The sequence below is a fragment of the Phoca vitulina genome, unplaced genomic scaffold (assembly GCF_004348235.1).
Source record: "Phoca vitulina isolate PV1807 unplaced genomic scaffold, GSC_HSeal_1.0 scaffold4, whole genome shotgun sequence".
NCBI lineage: Eukaryota > Metazoa > Chordata > Mammalia > Carnivora > Phocidae > Phoca > Phoca vitulina.
Genome location: NW_022589707.1, coordinates 12,198,886 through 12,215,249, shown reverse-complemented (window position 1 = coordinate 12,215,249; position 16,364 = coordinate 12,198,886). Strand labels below are relative to the sequence as shown.

General features: G+C 39.9%; 1 protein-coding gene and 1 non-coding gene across 2 annotated transcripts in view; one reads left to right on the top strand and one right to left on the bottom strand.

Moving 5' to 3' along the window:
* Nucleotides 1-16,364, top strand: part of EXOC4 (exocyst complex component 4) — a 731,914-nt gene that overhangs the window by 622,213 nt on the left and 93,337 nt on the right. The gene's annotated exons all lie outside the window — the stretch shown is intronic.
* On the bottom strand, nt 9,508-9,614 carry LOC116631202. Its single transcript, XR_004299133.1, has one exon. It is a non-coding gene; the product is annotated as a U6 spliceosomal RNA (small nuclear RNA).

Sequence of the window (16,364 nt, the reverse complement as noted above, 5' to 3'; positions counted from 1 at the left end):
TACCATGGGTTCCTTTGACCCAGGCTATCCACCTCTGCTCGCAGTTCCCATGACTGGATTTCTTGCTGAAATGCACAGACGATAAGCAATAAAATATCATACCCTAGGCTTTTCCAGTCTGAGAAACCAAAGGTTAAAACATTCCTCTAATCTCCAGGGTGAGTAAATGTCATAATTTTGGTTTCTGGAATTGGTTCAGGAATTGTAGTATTAGTTTTACAATTATTTATGTACTTTTTTATTATAAAAATACATAATATTAAATATACATCTTAACCATTTTTTAAAGATTTATTTATTTATTTGAGAAAGAGAGAGAGTGCATGCACCAGTGGGGGAAAGGTCAGAGAGAGAAGGAGAGGGAGAGTCTTCAAGCAGACTCCATGCTTAGTATGGAGCCTGGGGGGGAGGGGGGGGCCTGATCCTACGACCCATGAGATAATGACCTGAGCCAAAACCAAAAATCAGATGCTTAACCCACTGAGCCACCCAGGTGCCCCCATCTTAACCATTTTTGAGTATACAGTAGTGTAGTATTAAATATATTATTGTGCAGTAGATCTCTAGAACTTTTTCATCTTGCACAACTGAAACTCTATACCCACTGAACAATTTTCCATTTTCCTCTCCCTCCCCGCCCTGGGTAACCACATTCCACTTCCTGTTTCTATGAGTTTGACTTTAGATACCCTTATATATGTGGAATCAAACAGTATTTCTCTTCTAGTGACTGGCTTGTTTCACTTAGCATCATGTCTTCAAGGTTCATCCATGTTGAAGCATGTGACAGGATTTCCTTTTTTATGGCTGTATAATATTGCATTGTATGTATCTACCACCTTTTTTTTAATCCATTCATCTGTCAGTGGACGTTCGGGTTGTTTCTACCTCTTGACTATTGTGAAGAATGCTGCCATGAATATGCGTGTGCAAATTATACTTCTTTCTTTTCTTTTTTTAAAGATCGTATTTATTTATTTGAGAGAGCGAGAATGAGAGAGAGAGAGAGCACATGAGAGGGGGGAGGGTCAGAGGGAGAAGCAGGCTCCCCGCTGAGCAGGGAGCCCGATGCGGGACTCGATCCCGGGACTCCAGGACCATGACCTGAGCCGAAGGCAGTCGCTTAACCAACTGAGCCACCCAGGCGCCCCTATACTTCTTTCTTAAAGTGGAATTATTGCTAGGGATCTTAGAAATCATCTGGTCCAACTCAGTTATTTTGCCCATGAGGAAATTAAGGCTTCAGAATGGTCACACTGCATGTCTATGCCTGAGCTGGTAGGGAAGCAGGTCTTCAAATTCCCAGTTTAATTTTCTCTCCACTACATCACTGTCTTGACCAGGACCAAGATTCAATACTGGCAGTGCTAGGGGGGCCATTAATGCCATATTTCTATTAAACCACTCAGGAGGGTCATCATATTTTTTAATGCAAGTGCTTTAATGCCAACACTGAACCTGTGATCGTTTCTGATCATCATTGCTGGTGTATAACCAGAATTTCTCTTCCTTAAATTTACAGGATTTTTGCATATATCCCTTTTGAATTTCATCACCGTTGAGAATAGCACATTTCTCACATTTGTCACTCTGTTTTTCTTCTACAAGTATTTGCTAACTTAGAAACTCTGTCTTGTTGCCATATTGTGTAATAAATTCTAGCTACTACACTGTCCTATACAGTAGCCACTACCCTTGGGTGGCTATTTAAAATTAAATTAAATTAAACTAAAAATTCAGCTCCTCAGTCACACTAGCCACATTGACAGCAATGCAGTGTTTCCCAAACTTAGCAGTGAATTCTCTCTCCGCAGAACATCTCCGAGGACTTTGCTTCCGTGGAACGACTTCTGGGAAACACTGTCCTGTGCTATATTTATATAATTTGTTTAGAATCTTTGATTTCTCCCTGCACAGTCAGGCACAGGACAGGACAGATGTTTTGCTATTGCAGGAATGTAATTTCATATAATTGGCAAATTTGCACACCATCAGATGATTTCTGTTGCAATTTGGTTGATTATTTGATTTGTTCAATCATTTTTAGAAATGTTCGAGTCAACCAATATAAAATGACTATGGTTTCCTTTTTGCTTGTTTCAAACTTGGCTGCGACACTGACACTTCTCCAGTCACTGTGCACCTTCTTCACAGTTAGCAAAGACTCTAATAGAATTCCACCCCTCAGTTCATTGTCAAATGCTAATATGTCCATTGTGGGGGTCCAGGGATTGATTTTTTTATTAGAATTTTTATTTTGGAATAGTTGTAGATTCAGAGTAAAGTTGCAAAGATGGTACAGAGTTTCCATGTATATATCACACCCAGTTTCCCTCTGCTGTTAACATCTTATATTAATATGGTACATTCATCAAAACTAATGAACCAATATTGATACATTGCTATTAACTAATGTCTTGTCTTTATTAGAATTTTCTTCGTTTTTACCTAATGTCCTCCTTCTGTTCCAGGATCCCATCTAGGATATCATAATGTATTTAGGCATTATATTTCTTCTTTAAGTTCATCTAGGCTGCGGCAGCTTCCTAGACTTTCTTCCTTTTTGATGACCTTGACAGTTTGGAGGAAAACTGGTCGGGTATTTTGCAGAATGTCCTTCAGTATGGGTTTGCCTAATCTCTTCTCATGATTAGACTGGACTTAACGGGTTTTGGGAAGGAAAACCACAGAGATAAAGTGCTATTCTCATCAATTCGTTTCAAGAATAACTCCTATCAATGTGACTTATCACTGATGATGTTCTGGGATTGATTTTTATGCCTCCAATTCATGTAGCCCTTTCCAGACAGTTCCTTCTGAATTCTGGAGCGACTTTCCACTTTTCCACCACAAATTGCTTTGTGTGTTTATCTTTCTAGTGACTGTTTTTTAACATGATGAATGCATCTCTTATAAGCCCAATGTTTGGACAAGTTGAATAGCTGCTAAAGAAAATAGTTGTCTACCTTAAACAATTATGCAGTTGATATAGATTCTATAATCTTATGGGTCTGAGAGTCTGTGTGGGAGGAGCTGTTTTTCCTACCCTGAGCCACTTGATGAGGGCCTGCAGCCACTTCTTAGCTGCCATACGTGCTAAACATTCCTTAAAAACGTACACAGTCATATTTCAGACAAAGCCATGCTGAGATTAAAAGAGTTATCTGAATTTTCTTTACTAAAAAATCAATGTACAGAGCTGACTCCAGGCCTGTGTATGAGTGAGACTTGCTTCCTGGGAAGTGTAGAGTAGCAATTCTCGAAGTTGGCTACACATCAATTGTAATCAGTTGGGAGCTTTTATAATCCTGGTGCTGGGCCCCACTGTCAGAGATTTCCATTTAATTGTTCCAACATGTGGCCTGGGCATCCCCAAACCAATCAGATCGGAGGTTGAGAACCACTGTTTTAAAGGATTGGTTCACATCCTTGGCTTATATTAGAATCACCTATGGAGCTTTCGCTCAGCCCTCTGGGGGAGAGGCCTAGACCACTGTGCTTTTTATCATCTCCCCAGGTGATTCAGCGAATAGCCAAGATGAAGAACCACAGACTGGGAGCCCCCCTAGTGTCTTCTTTAATCTCTCTTCCTCTTCTGTTGGGGAAATTATTTTTGGTTATTTTGCCAGTTCTTCTATTCTCAAAAGCTTGGGATTAACATGACTTCCTATTTTCTGGACAAGAACACCAGGCACAAAATGTTATACTTTGAGTCTATGCCAGAGTCAGGACAACAACCCACTTCTGCTTAGCAGTTTTTTAGTTAGCCAAACTGTGTCTCAGCTTTGGTTAAAAATAAAAACGTTCCTCTTACCCTTCTCAAGCCAGCCAAATGAGAAGGGCACAAGGAATCCTTGTCTCCCTTAATACAAAAGGCTGCAATTCCCAAACCAATTGAATGAATGCTGAATTGTGTACAAGTCAATTGTGTAACTGAAATTAAGGATGGCACAGGTCCAGGTCTGTGTACTCCCATCCCTCACGTGCGTGGTTTTGTGGCGTACCGGGAGGCCTTTATTGGTTGCCTGCTGTAATTTATCATTTTCTAGAAGATGGACTATGAATTCTCTCATACTTTCTCTGCTTTCTCTGCTTTACCGGTACATGAAAGAGAAAATGCAGACTCCTCCACACACACACCTACTGCTGTATGTTTTTCTGCCTTGACACAAATGTGAATAAAAATGTCCCTAGGCAAGATCTCATGGGACACTGTCCTGTTTCAGCTTTGCATTTGTCAAACTATTAAGCCAGATTTTTCCCTGTCATAATTTCATCTGATTATTTTTAATTAAAACTCCACACGTGGTAATTCCTCTCTTGCTGCAGTATTTACACGTTTCAGATATTTGTGGACTGTTATCAGACAGCTCCCCGTCAGGTATTCCTTAGCACGACTGTACATATTCAGTTGCTCTCATCATCTTTCCGAGGTTAGGCTTTCTAGGCCATCATCAGTTTTTGGTCTTATTAGTTGTCATTTTCTTGACTGTCCTTCTGTGGCTTCACTCTTACCATTCTCCTTCCTCTGTTGGTGATACTGTCCATGTTCACTGCCTTGGTTAATTTCATGAGCGTGCTTTTTTTTTCTTTTTTTAAGATTTTATTTATTGATTTTGAGAGAGAAAAAATACATGAGCGGGGAGAGGGACAGAAGGAGAGGGAGAGAGAGTCTCAAGCAGACTTCACGCTGAGCATGAAGCCTGACGCGGGGCTCAGTCCCACAACTGTGAAATCGTGACCTGAGCTGAAATCAAGAGTTGGATGTTTAACCGACTGACCCACCAGGTGCCCCTCATGATCATGCTTTTTACTGAGAAAATTAAATTACCACTGGTCTTAGCATCTCCTTCATGAGTTTCCTGCCCACTGTCCAACTCTGCATTTATTTTGATCTTACTTAATTGAAGCTACTTCTACTTTTGTATGAGCTTTTATTACTTTTTAAAATAATGTCCAAGTATGTTCCCATGTTTTACCCAGTTTCACAACTAATCATATGTTTTGTAGGAGTAAAAAACACCAAATGATAATCTTATGATGATTCCATTTTGTTCATTTTCAGTCTTAATTGTACTCTGTTATTTATAAACTGATTGAAATTCATCTTAAGAAGGAATTGCGCAGAAAGTCCCTGTGCTTAGGGTATTCACCTGATTCCTAGGACTCTCTTGAAACCCTGTTGTTACTAACAGTAGAGATGCTGGTGGTTCTCTCATTTTATAAGGAAGACCGTCTGGACCCCTCTAACTCTTGCTCCATACTGGTGCATTATGCACTATTGTTGCTGATTATCGTCCCAGCTTCAGGCTGTCCCATGTTGCTTTGCTTTTAGTACATTTTAAATACTGATACACAATGGTTACTCCTCTTCTTAAACATTTCTATTCTGTTTTTTCCCTTTCCTCTCATTGAGTGCCCTCACATGGCTCCTAAATCAGGGCCATTTTTGCCTCTCCCTGAATATCTATGATGCTCTTTTAATCCATAGACTCTCTCCCATACTTTTCCTGGTCTAGGAGGCAGGCATATAGCACGTATGTGACTTTGAAGTCAGATCCACTTGGAGATACGTGAGGCAAGTTATTGTGTCACCATAGGGAAATTATTTAGCCTTTCCGAATAGCCTTCTCTAAATAGGTCTCTTTACCTGTTAAATAGAAACGATGATACAAACTCATCAGGTTACTGTAACCATTAAGAGGGATGATGAGGGGTGCCTGGGTGGCTCAGTCGTTAAGTGTCTGCCTTCGGCTCAGGTCATGATCCCAGGGCCCTGGGATCGAGCCCCACATCAGTCTCCCTGCTCAGCGGGAGGCCTGCTTCTCCCTCTCCCACTTATCCTGCTTGTGTTCTCTCTCTGGCTGTCTCTCTCTGTCAAGTGAATAAATAAAATCTTTAAAAAAAAAAAAAAAGGGATGATGAACTTGGGAGTTGTTAGCAGTGTGTGCTACACAGCACAGGGACTTAGGATGGGGCTCCCGGGGTTCCTACTCTCAACCGTCTCACTAGAGCTCGCACTCACTGCTCTCCTCCCTTAGTGCTGGGTCTTGACCTTCCTCCCGCCCCTTTGGGCTTCTCTTTGATCTCAAGTCCTGTGGTTGCTTTTCAAACTCTAACATCTGTGCTCCTGAATCATTTCTAGTAAATCATGGCTCTCACTGCACAGAGTTCCCCAGTGTTTCAGAGGTCATGGGAATGTGTCTGAGAATGGACCTGCATCTGAGAGTCACCTCTGTCTACAAGTGCCCATCTGAGAAGCCAAAGTTGAATCGCCAAAAGATACCCTTTTTGTTCTTCAGAACTATGAAAAGAGGGCTCAGTTATTATTTAAAGACAGAATCGAAAACAGTTCCCTTCCTGTCAGTCAGCTGGTCATCCGTAGAGTTCATTGTCCTGTCCTGAGGACTGATTAGAAAGCAGTACCCAACCTCCCTCGGCAAAGAGGTGATTATCAATTGTGAAGCTACAGAAGCCTAGTGCTGTGGGCATTTCAACATAATTACGGAGCTCTAAGTACCTGTCCATAAAGAATTATGTGGCTGTTCCTCTGAAAATGCCAACGTTTATATCCGTAAGGGAAATATTTTATTAAAATATGGTAATATCATGGATACTTAAGTATGGTGGCTGGGAGCTTCCAGCTGAACAATTGTATCTGCAAACAAAACTATAAAATGGCAACAGGAAGAAGAAATAAAACTGAAAATCTTTGGTTAAGGGGGGGAGGCCAGAGGAGGTTGGAAAACAAGAGAGGGCTCTTAAATGGCGTGCTGAGGAGTCAGACTGGGGAGGATAGGGCAGATGCAGGATTACCTGAGGTGAGGAGGAGTAGCTATTTAGGGCAGTAGGAGTTGAGCAAAAAACCTAAGGGGACTGATTTGGCTGCCAAATAACAGAAGCCTCTTACAATGAGGATAGAGTGAAAGATTGTACCTGAAGGCATGGATTGTACTATTAAATCTAAGCTCTTATCTAGAGAAGCCCTGAGGTAGTTGGGTGCTTTAAAACTTAAGATAAGCCCACTAACCATGACTTAATGAACTCCTCACTAGAAAAAGAGTGTGTCTTTTAATTTCTTCACCCATGAAACTAAGTTTAGGTATGCCACAAAGCGCAGTGGGTAGGAGAGACGAATCCTGACGGGGAAAAAATGAAGAGGATAGAGGGCTGGCCCAGATTTAATGGAAGAAATTACCGTCTGTGGAGATTGAATTTAGAAAAATGCTCTAAATGTAAACTGGATATGCTTTTTCAGACAGCTTACTTATTAATCTGTAGTGCATAAGGACCCTTTCCAGACTTCCAGCCCCAGTCAAGTGTAGCAGTCGGGCACTGTGTGCGAATCGTGTGTGCACGCAGCAGTCCCAAAGGGCATCACCATGACCATAACGGACTCAGTGTTTAGATTGCATTTCATATTTTCAAGGTCCTTTGTAATCATTCATTCTTAATCCCTTATCCCTGCCTCAAGCTAGTTGACAGGCCAGCCTTCATTCTCTCAGTTTTACAAAGCATGATCATGAAACAGAAATATGACCTTTGCCTAAGGTCAAAATGGGACAGTGACAAAATCTAGGCTAAAACCTGACTGAGTGCAGACCACAGTGTCTAGAAAAACAACATAATCACCTGTTACTGATGTGCCTCTGTTTCCCCCCAGGGGTAATGCTCTTCTTCAGCTGTCTCCCAAAATTACAGCAAGATGAATGTGATGCTGCATCCCTGGCATGAATGGCATTGAGTGAGCTTTAAAAGGGGGCATGGGTCGGAGCGCCTGGGTGGCTCAGTCGTTTGAGCATCCGACTGTTGATCTCATCTCAGGTCTTGATCTCAGGGTTGCAAGTTCAAGTCCCACATTGGGCTCCACGGTGGGTGTAGAGCCTACTTAAATTAAAAAAATAATAATAAATAAATAAAAGGGGACATGGGGGTAAGTGATCTTGACATTCCACCCATTTTAAGAAGCTGAAGCTTAGAAGCTGTACCGCCTCCCCTCCCCCATCCACAACGAAGATCTCTTTTGGAACCAAATTTTGTAGTCATGTATTTTGGAAAGGTTCTTTTTTACTTTATTGTCCTAAATTCAATACTATAAATGTGTATCCAGTATTGTAAATCATACAATAAAAATGTAAAAGACCTCCTCCTCCATGGGAGATATAGGTACACATCAGGTATGGGTTTCCAAGACCACAGTGTTGTTTATTAACAGCAGTTAATTCTGGGTACTAACATCTTTGAGCGCTGTTCATTGAATCCTGGGTGGATTTGACTGGAGTCCTTAACGAACAACTTAATCCAATTTTTATGAAAGGAAGAATAATGAGGACTTTTCTGTACAACTGATGAAAAACCTGAGTGTCTTTCTAGAAACTAAGAATATCTGATCAGATTCTTCAAGGAAGCAAAAATCCTGTAAATGTCAGAAAGATGCCACATGCTGGAAAACCCCTTTGGTCAAATTCATCTAAAGAAGGTACTATTTGTAGGTGACTTTTCTGCAAGTCTGTCAAAAGCTTCTTGCTACAGATAAAAATTCAATAACCTTTCTCTGTGGATGGGCCACAATTATCACTCATTTAAAAACAGTCCCTCTAATAGAGTATTTTATCATGCTGGACAGTCTCTGCATTGTTCATTATTTAGTGTTTGCTAAGCTGATGGCACTTCCCAGCACTTTTCTTATCTCTACTTCTTCAGAATTGGATTTTATATTTCCCAACCAGTCAGATATGACAAGTCATTTTCTTCCCTCTTGTCTTTTAAGAAACGCAAACTTGATTTCTTTTCTTTTTTTTTTTTTTTTGACAATCACCACTTAAAGATTAAAGTTATTGGAAATGTCTGTATTAACTAGCGTTGGGATGTGTCGTGGAGGACTATTGCATTTTAATTGCAATTGAGGGTTTCCTCTTTTTTATTCTTTTTATTTTCCAATATGTGTGTATTCTGTATCTCCTCGGAGCCTCATTCTTCTAAAACACACAGCGTAGGGCGAAGATGAGGTATTATGAAGCCTGATGTTGTTGGAAGACAAACCAAGGTATTATCAGAATTATTATATTATAGAACCTCAGTAAAGGTGGTGATAAGCTATGTAAGTGGGTCTCTGTATATAGATTGTCTTTATGTGAGAAACTTCCTGAAAGGAAAATGATAAAGTCATTAGCCTAATACCTGGGGGAGAAATGCAAATTCAAACAATATCGCTTTCTCTATATAGCTCATTATTGAGAATCTTAATGTTCTAAGTCTGAAAAAAATTAGTTCTCTGTGGTTCTTAGTGAATTATTTTTAAAAGAAGCATATACTTTCTCTAAGCTTCGGAACTGATCTGTAACATACAGTTTTAGGTGTTTACCTTTTACTCCAGGTTCTGTGTTGGACACTGTCATGTAATAGGGCTATTTTCTTTTTTTTTTTAATTTTTTTATTGTTATGTTAATCCCCATACATTACATCATTAGTTTTAGATATAGTGTTCCATGATTCATTGTTTGTGCAAAAAATATGGAACGCTTCACAAATTTGCATGTCATCCTTGCGCAGGGGCCATGCTAATCTTCTCTGTATCGTTCCAATTTTAGTATATGTGCTGCCGAAGCGAGCACAATAGAGCTATTTTCTAATTAAGCATCTTCTCTTTATAGTGAGGAATCTCTGGGAGATTTAGGTGAGGCAGGCTGAACAAAGGATCAGAATAAAGTGGTCACGTGTCCTCTCCCTTCATTGGAAACTCTGTGGGTCTAGTGAGGACCTGTCCGTTTCCTCCAAGAGAGTCTCTTACACAATTTTTAGGGCAACATAGAACTTCACTCAAGAACTGTGATGACAAGACTTTGACTTTTTACAGTACAGTCTTTTAAAGAGTGATATCAGGATACTGCGAAAGCGCAGAGAGAAATTCCTACCAAAATATTAATTTTAAGATTTATGGATTATTATTGTAAGCACCAAGACAGAAATAGCATCAGAGTCTCTCTTCATACAGGAATTATGAAGGCCATCCTTTAGGGTTGGCTTTATGAAGAAAAATATTTGCTCAAACTTTACTCAGAGAGAGGAGATGTTCAGAACTTCTGTCATGCCTGCTTCTAAAAGAGGGAGCATGAGGAAAACTCCTTCATGTTATTTGTTTAAAGGTGCCACAGCCCAATTACCACATTTCTCCAGCCAGCAGCCTTGGGGCTTTTCACAGAAATCTTGGAAGTGTGCTAGAGAAACGCCCCCACAAAAGACGGTTGCATATGCTGCTGTATCTGCCTCGCTCGGGGAAGCAGAGCATGGGTCACTGACGGACAGATGGCTGCCACACGCACCACCAGTGGCCTGAAACTCCGCCTACAAACGAGTGGGAGCGGTGCTTCTCTTCAACACTGTACCCAGATTTTCTCTTCTCTTGACCCAGCCCTACCCATGGAGTATTGAGGCAAGACCTACATCTAGTGTTATGCTCCTGCCTTACCCCTGTTCCTCAGCACCAGCATAACTCAGCAGACAAGCATGAGCTTGGCCGTGGACAGGCACTTTTAATATCACCCATGGGATTATCTGTATTATCAGTTTCCCATAGGATCGAGTCAACTCATGTATGCACAACACCTGACACAGTGCCTAGCAAACAGTGATCTCTCGATCAGTGGTAGGGTTTTTTCCTTCTGCTTCTTCTCTTTAAAGCTTGTTTCTCCATTCTTAGTCATCCTGAAGATATGTTATTTCTGACTCTTCCATTCTGCTGCCAATATTTGCCCATAGTGCTACTCAGTGTGGAATGCCCAGGTCTGTCTCCAGTTGTTTACCCCCTTCTCCTATCCTACCTGTTGTTAACTAGGCCAGTCTGCCTGAATTTAATTTCACTGTCAAGGGATCTTTGGTGCATTGCATTTTGAAATTAGACTTTGAGCCCTTACACTTCACAGCCTCCCAAAAGCCATGTCGCCATGGAACTCAGGCATAGGGTAAAGGGGTATTTATTCAGGGTCACAGCGAGCAAAACTTCAGGTTAAACCTCAGCTCTCATTAAATGACTTTCTCTGTAAACGTGCACTTGAGTGTATCAGGAGACATAGAAATGAAGAAGCTGCTGCATGGTGGTTTTAGTAAAAACGGTGACAAAAATGACAGGCCATCCAAGCCCAGAGCCCTTTGGGCATCGAGGGCTCCTGTCTGTGTTCACCTGCATTCTCTTTCTCATTAGGAATTATAACATGTCTCATTGAGTTGATTGTGCATATGAATTTTTTTTCAGTTAGATGTCTTATAAACGTTTATTTTTTAAAAGCAGAATAACTATAGACTATTAAATGTCTGAGTAGCCCTGAATACCCCTAGGATGGTGTATAGGATACTAACACTTCATTAATGCCATATAGAGAGGAATTTTAAAAATAAATAGCTATATGCATTAATTTAAAACATCTACCATAACTTTAAAGTACTTAGTTTTTTTTTTGGTTTTTTGGGTGTTTTTTAATTTTTTTTAAATTTTATTTTATTTTGTTATGTTAACCACCATACATTACATCATTAGTTTTTGATGTAGTGTTCCATGATTCATTGTTTGCATATAACACCCAGTGCTCCATTCAATACGTGCCCTCTTTAATACCCATCACCAAGCTAACCCATCCCCCCAACCCCCTCCCCTCTAGAACACTCAGTTTGTTTCTCAGAGTCCATAGTCTCTCATGGTTCATCTCCCCCTCCGATTTCCCCCTCTTCATTTTTCCCTTCCTACTATCTTTTTTTTTTTTTTTTAACATATGGTGTATTATTTGTTTCAGAGGTACAGGTCTGTGATTCATCAGTCTTACACATTCACAGCTCTCACCATAGCACATGCCCTCCCCAATGTCCATCACCCAGCCCCCCCATCCCCCCCACCCCCCCACGACTCCAGCAACCCTCAGTTTGTTTCCTGAGATTAAGAATTCCGCATATCAGTGAGATCATATGATACATGTCTTTCTCTGATTGACTTATTTCGCTTAGCATAATACCCTCTAGTTCCATCCACGTCATTGCAAATGGCAAGATTTCATTACTTTTGATGGCTGCATAATATTCCATTGTGTGTGTGTGTGTGTGTGTGTGTGTGTGTGTGTGTATGTGTATATATATATATATATATATATATATATATATATATATCACATCTTCTTTATCCATTCATCTGTCAATGGATATCTTGGCTCTTTCCATAGTTTGGCTATTGTGGACATTGCTGCTATAAACATCGGGGTGCACGTACCCCTTCGGATCACTACATTTGTATCTTTGGGGTAAATACGCAGTAGTGCAGTTGCTGGGTCATACGGTAGCTCTATTTTCAACTTTTTGAGGAACCTCCATACTGTTTTCCAGAGTGGTTGCACCAGCTTGCATTCCCACCAACAGTGTAGGAGGGTTCCCCTTTCTCCGCATCCTCGCCAACATCTGTCGTTTCCTGACTTGTTAATTTTAGCCATTCTGACTGGTGTGAGGTGGTATCTCATTGAGGTTTTGATTTGGATTTCCCTGATGCCGAGTGATGTTGAGCACTTTTTCATGTGTCTCTTGGCCATTTGGATGTCTTCTTTGGAAAAGTGTCTGTTCATGTCTTCTGCCCATTTCTTGATTGGATCACTTGTTCTTTGGGTGTTGAGTTTGATGAGTTCTTTATAGATTTTGGATACTAGCCCTTTATCTGATATGTCATTTGCAAATATCTTCTCCCAATCTGTTGGTTGTCTTTTGGTTTTGTTGACTGTTTCCTTTGCTGTGCAAAAGCTTTTTATCTTGACAAAGTCCCAATAGTCCATTTTTGCCCTTGCTTCCCTTGCCTTTGGCAATGTTTCTAGGAAGAAGTTGCTGCGGCTGAGGTTGAAGAGGTTGCTGCCTGTGTTCTCCTCTAGGATTTTGATAGACTCCTGTCTCACATTTAGGTCTTTCATCCATTTTGAGTCTATTTTTGTGTGTGGTGTAAGGAAATGGTCCAGTTTCATTCTTCTGCATGTGGCTGTCCAATTTTCCCACCATTTGTTGAAGAGACTGTCTTTTTTCCACTGGACATTCTTTCCTGCTTTGTCGAAGATTAGTTGACCATAGAGTTGAGGGTCCGTTTCTGGGCTCTCTATTCTGTTCCATTGATCTATATGTCTGTTTTTGTGCCAGTACCATACTGTCTTGATGATGACAGCTTTGTAATAGAGCTTGAAGTCCAGAACTGTGATGCCACGAGCTTTGCTTTTCTTTTTCAACATTCCTCTGGCTATTTGGGGTCTTTTCTGGTTCCATACAAATTTTAGGATTATTTGTTCCATTTCTTTGAAAAAAGTTGATGGTATTTTGATAGGGATTGCATTAAATGTGTAGATTGCTCTAGGTAGCATTGACGTCTTCACAATATTTGTTCTTCCAATCCAAGAGCATGGAACGTTTTTCCATTTCTTCGTGTCTTCCTCAATTTCTTTCATGAGTTTTCTATAGTTTTCTGAGTACAGATTCTCTGCCTCTTTGGTTATATGTATTCCTAGGTATCTTATGGTTTTGGGTGCAATTGTAAATGGGATCGACTCCTTAATTTCTCTTTCTTCTGTGTTGTTGTTGGTGTATAGAAATGCAACTGATTTCTGTGCATTGATTTTATATCCTGCCACTTTACTGAATTCCTGTATGAGTTCTAGCAGTTTTGGGGTGGAGTCTTTTGGGTTTCCACATAAAATATCATATCATCTGCAAAGAGTGAGAGTTTGGCTCCTTCTTTGCCAATTCAGATGCCTTTTATTTCTTGTTGTTGTCTGATTGCTGTGGCTAGGACTTCTAGTACTATGTTGAATAGCAGTGGTGATAGTGGACATCCCTGCCGTGTTCCTGACCTTAGGGGGAAAGCTCTCAGTTTTCCCCATTGAGAATGATATTTGCTGTGGGTTTTTCATAGATGGCTTTTATGATATTGAGGTATGTACCCTCTATCCCTACACTCTGAAGAGTTTTAATCAAGAAAGGATGCTGTACTTTGTCAGATGCTTTTTCTGCATCTATTGAGTGGATCATATGGTTCTTGTTCTTTTTTTTATTAATGTATCGTATCACATTCATTGATTTGCAGATGTTGAGCCAACCTTGCAGCCCAGGAATAAATCCCACTTGATCGTGGTGAATAATCCTTTTAATGTACTGTTGGATCCTATTGGCTAGTATTTTGGTGAGAATTTTTGCATCCATGTTCATCAGGGATATTGATCTGTATTTCTCCTTTTTGATGGGGTCTTTGTCTGATTTGGGGATCAAAGTAATGCTGGCCTCATAAAATGAGTTTGGAAGTTTTCCTTCCATTTCTGTTTTTTGGAAGAGTTTCAGAAGAATAGGTATTAATTCTTCTTTAAATGTTTGGTAGAATTCCCCTGGGAAGCCATCTGGCCCTGGGCTCTTGTTTGTTGGGAGAGTTTTGATGACTGCTTCAGTTTCCTTAGTGGTTATGGGTCTGTTCAGGTTTTCTGTTTCTTCCTGGTTCAGTTTTGGTAGTTTATACATCTCTAGGAATGCCTCCATTTCTTCCAGATTATCTAATTTGCTGGCATATAGTCGCTCATAATATGTTCTTATAATTGTTTGTATTTCTTTGGTGTTGGTTGTGATCTGTCCACTTTCATTCATGATTTTATTTATTTGGGTCCTTTCTCTTTTCTTTATGATAAGTCTGGCCAGGGGTTTATCAGTCTTACTAATCCTTTCAAAGAACCAGCTCCTAGTTTCGTTGATCGGTTCTACTGTTCTTTTGATTTCTATTTCATTGATTAAAGTACTCAGTTTTTTAAACTATAATCTTCAGTCTTCAATAAAATCCTGAGGGCAAAGTATAACTTTAGTCTTAGAAACGTATAATGTACTATATGCTGGCTAACTGAACATAATAAAAAAAAATTAAAGAAAATAAAAGACTGTAAAGAGTTCAAGCCACTCCAGTCTTTTGATTAGAAAGTTAAGATTCTTAAGTGCTAATATGGTATTTTCTACGTCCACTATTTGGTTAATGGATTATTCCCTGATTTTCTTTGTATACCAGTCTTTTACCAAGGATCACTTAAGGTTTCACATACACCATGAAACAGCAAAAAGGTTTCATTATCACAGAGTTTCTTTTAGTTTTAGCAGAGCCATTTGAAACATCTAAACGGTTGAAAAATGCATCCCGGTAATATACTGAGAAACCAGAATAGTGAAAATAACTATTTAGCTTGAATTCATTAGGGGTCAATTACCCATGTTGCAATTCACTTAATTTCCTACTTTCCACACTGAATTAGTTATGTGAATTAGTTAAGAACCCAGCCACCACTGCCAAATCAGCTCGCACTAAGACTGCTTTCCCTCATCAGCCGCTCCACGTCGGCTCGGATTATAAACCAATGCACCAGGTAGAAACCACAGCCAACCTGGGTGAGCCGCACAGGGCCCAGTGAGTTCTTTGTGGTGATACAGACATTGACAAGGCCGGTATAATTATCAGTATCAATAACAGAACCCGTTCAGCCATAGCTCCTTGAACATAGCAGGTACTCAGTAAATATTTCATCAAATTAAATTAAATTAACAAAGTGCTTGCACTGAGAGCCTGAAATTTGCTACCTTTCTGTTGCTGAACTGCCTGGTAAATCTGTGTTTACATGAGCCAGCCCTTTTTCTTGTATCTGCAGGTACTCCCATTCCCTTTCTTCCTTCCTCTCCTTTCAAGCACTGATAGTAACAATTATCTTACAGAGCATAGGAAGGTTCCCTTCAAATCATCTATTTATCTCCATTAAGAATTTCTCCTAAGATTAAACAGTACCTTTGGATTTTCAAGTATTTTTAGACTCTAATGTCCTTAATTAAAGCAATGTATTTAATTACATACCTATTTTATCCCTTGCTAAATGTGGATTTTACTTACTGAAAATGTTCCTTCTGACCTTCTACTTGGACTGGTCTTTCCTTTCCTTAATCTTTCATTCAGTACCTGTTTTGGCACAAATATTCACTCACCAACTGATGCATGTGTTGCGATCCAGAAGTTCTTTTTTAAAACTCTGAATGCATTTCCCCCATAGAAACATTGTTATTTCTGGTTACGGGATATGCGACATGATTTTCAATTTCTGTGAGTTTCAATTATCTCATCTCTAAATTAGGTATAATAATAATGCCTATTTTTGATAGTTGCTATGAAGATCTGCTGATTTTACTTCCTAAATATTTCGACATCTGTCATTTCTTCTTCATCCCTGCTGCCACTGCCCTAATTTACACCTCCATTGTTTCTCACCCGAATCCTCTCAGTAGCCTGCTTCCATTCTTCTCCTCCTACAACTGCTATACCAAAGTGATCTATCTAAAGGCAA